General features: G+C 40.7%; 1 pseudogene; it reads left to right on the top strand.

Moving 5' to 3' along the window:
- The first annotated feature begins 3,545 nt into the window (after positions 1-3,545).
- Positions 3,546-3,663, top strand: LOC129410473 (5S ribosomal RNA; annotated as a pseudogene).

Here is a 3,663-nt window from a genome sequence, read left to right as displayed (position 1 = left end):
TTTAAGCGCTCTCTTCTATTGGTTTGTAGGGCTGAATACATCTATCTCCATGGAGAATGTTCCTGTATGGTTTGAACTTTCTACAGTCCCTGACAAAAGTCTTGTCGCTTATCATCCATTTGTAGAAACAAAAGCTTATAACCTGACTTTAAATTAATCGATTGGTTTTAGAAATGTCTCATATGAAAGCTAAAACCCTCCCAAATTATGCTCAATATATTAAAATAAATTTGCTTCACTGAAGAAAGATTGATCATTTAATGAACACAGAAAGGTTAGATTTTGGCAAGATAAAAGTTTTGTCGCCTACAGAAAATTGAACAAATAATTTACTTCAAATACAAAAATATGTAGCACAATGTCAGTGAATTAAGTAGTGGTGCTGTGAGATCCATATTTAATATCTTGTATGACTTCCATGAGCTTGAAGGACGCATCCATGCGGTTCCACAATGATTCCTACAATTTGTTGATGAAGTCATCAGAAATAGCAAAGAAAGCGTCTTACATGCCTCCCAGAGTTCATCAAGATTCTTTGGTTTTGCCTTCCATGCTTCCTCTTTCATTCTACCCCAGACATGCTCAATGATGTTCATGTCTGGTGACTGGGCTGGCCAGTCCTGGAGCACCTTGATCTTCTTCACCTTGAGAAACTTTGATGTAGAGATAGAAGTATGCGATGGAGCACCATCCTGCTGCAAAATTTGACCCCTTTTATGGTTGGGAATGTAAGAGGTAGCTAATACTTCTTGATATTTTAGGCTATTGATATTTGCCTTCCACCCTGCAAATGTCTCGCACACCTCCATACTGGATGGAACCCCAGACCATGATTTTTCCGCCACCAAACTTAACTGTTTTCTGGGTGAATCTTGGATCCATGCGGGCTCCAGTAGGTCTCCTGCAATATTTGCGGTGGCTGTGATGTAATTCAACCGAGGATTCATCTGAGAAATCCACCTTCTGCCACTTTTCCAGTGTCCATCCTTTTAACAGGCTGTAGGCCTTGGCAAATGCCACACGGTTTTTAATTGCCTTTTGTTTAGTGATGGTTTCTGTGCACTGATTCGACCATCGAGGCCATTTCGAGACAGAATTCTACAAACTGTTGTGGCTGACACAGGGACTTGAGGTGACCAGGCCTGGTGGAGCTCTGCTGTAGTAGAAAAGGGGCTGGCCTTGGATTTTCGAATCAACAAATGGTCCTCCTGAGCAGTTGTCTTGCGGGGTCTGCCGGACCTGGGCTTGTCAAAAACATCTCCAGTCATTTCTGATCTTTTTCTTATTCTTTGTACTTGACGCTGAGACACATTGAAGGTGTCACCACCTCAGCAGTGGATCTGGTCTTCAGCCTCTTGATAATTAACACTTTGGTCTCAGGGTGGATCTTAGGCATGTTGTCAGGGGTCAAGTTGCAGTTGATGTGAAGGTCTGGTTCTGCTGGGGTTCTTTTTATACATACCCACTAATTGATTGATCAGTAACTGATCACAGGTGAGGCTGTAATCTAGGATTGGGTGCATCATATGATGAGGCGACAAGACTTTTGTCTTGCCAAAATCTGACCTTTCTGTGTTCATTAAATGATCAATCTTTCTTCAGTGAAGCAAATTTATTTTAGTTTATTGAGCATGATTTGGGAGGGTTTTAGCTTTCATATGAGACATTTCTAAAACCAATCGATTAATTTAAAGTCAGATTATAAGCTTTTGTTTCTACAAAATGGATAAGCGACAAGACTTTTGTCAGGGACTGTATTGTCATAGAATCATGCAGCCTCCTCCAGGTTATTGTGCGTAGTTAAAAAGAGATTGAGAGAGATACATGAACCATGAATCCTCTGATTGAACACAGGCTTCTGAAAATTTAAATATAATATAAAATCTTTTTTTTTTTTTTTTTACTTACAAACCCTTGGCCTTCTCTCAGTGACCTTCATGACGAGGTTTTAATTTCACAGCTGTGCCTTGTCAGGGTCAAGAAATGCCAAAATTGAAAATCAGTGATCAAAGCAAAGGGTGGCTGTTTTTTTTTTTTCTAATTAATTTTTTGTTTACGACATTCAATGTGTTCACTCATAGTTTTGATGTGAAAATCTACAATGTAAATACTCATGGAAATAAAGATGAAATATAAATGAGTTTAATGTCTCTATAAAGTATTAGTAAGTACCTTACCTGTGTGCTTATGTGCCCTGCAGATAGAACACTTGTGGGATCACTTCCAGTTACTCCTGCAGGAGGCAGAGAGCGCAGTGTGCCTGGGCCTTCCTGTCCATAGACAAACCCTGGACCTCCTCTTCTCCTTCTCCTTCTTTGATCTCATTCAAATGATGTCCCAACTCTCCCATGGAGCCTACCAGGACCCAGGGCAGGAGGCTGTGGAGATGTCATCCAGGCTTCATGTGCTGTGGACACATGTGCAGATGAGACAGGCCCGACTGGAGAAGCTCAGCTCAGACTGGAACCTGTTACAAGGTAACACTCTTCTCTATTTCACTTTCTTTGTCTAGAAATACTGTCCAACTCATGATGCTACCAGAGTAACCAGATGTACCACTAGAGGACAGTGTAATATCTCCAAATGTACAACGGCATCTGCCCAATGTGCTTTCTGATTTAGGCTTAGTTCTGGTGGGAGCTTAACAGGCTTCTCTAGAGAAGTAAAAGCCTGGTGCCCGACTGTATGCATAAACTATACAACTGCGGTGTACATACACGAGATTTCAGACTGTATGCTTGAATTGTAAGACTGAGATTAGTGATAAACAGCTCCGATTACCTTTAGTTCAGTAAAGATTGGCAATTCCAGGGCTGAAATTATTCAAATGATTCTAGTGAAGGTGTATGGAGTTTAAAAACACAGTGGAACACCTCCTGTATTACCACATGACATCACAAGGTGGAACTGAGTATTCTCTGTTTGAGAGAAGAGTTTGTGTGTTAAATAAACATGTGTGACTGAAACATTGCTCCTGGTATGTATGTAATGAGGAAACTACATTATAGAAAAAAGTGCTATATGGGCCCTTTAAACCAAATGTGAGATCTGTATGTTTTAATGAATCTGCTATACTTAATGAATGTAGTCACTGTATAACATTGCAAATACTGGTGTTAATTGTTAAGTTATAAATTGATGAAGAATGAGTTGAGTGTATTATCTGCACTGTATATTATGCTTTGTGATTATAGATGTTACACAAAAGTTTGGTACAAGCATCGCTGATATTTCCTAATTCAATTGTGCATTGTCCTAATACATAAACGGAATGTGGTCTGTGTCAGCAGAGATGCCCAAAGACCTGAGCAGACTGAGCAGAGCGGTACAGAAGGTTAAAGCCAGACAGGAGCTGTGGGAGGCCCTGGCCGATTCTGCAAAGTGGCTGGACAAATGGAAACTTGTGTTGTTTACTGAGGTAAGAACATGTTAAAACTCTTCTATAGCTTTTAGTCAGGCTTTCTGCAGATATGCTTTAAGATAAGTCTGGCATAATGTCATGTGCACATTGAGCCGCACACATTGTATTGTGACGGTCATGTTAAATGTGTGGCCATACCGGCTTGTCAAAGCCTGATCCTGTCAGATCTCAGAAGCTAAACAAGGCTGGGCCTGGTCAGTACTTGGATGGGAGACCACTGGGAAAATCAAGTGCCACAGGGG

This window comes from Boleophthalmus pectinirostris, unplaced genomic scaffold, assembly GCF_026225935.1.
Source record: "Boleophthalmus pectinirostris isolate CB_2022bp ecotype Guang Dong unplaced genomic scaffold, ASM2622593v1 HiC_scaffold_22, whole genome shotgun sequence".
In the NCBI taxonomy this organism is placed as follows: Eukaryota; Metazoa; Chordata; class Actinopteri; order Gobiiformes; family Gobiidae; genus Boleophthalmus; species Boleophthalmus pectinirostris.
This window is presented reverse-complemented; position numbering and strand designations above follow the sequence as displayed.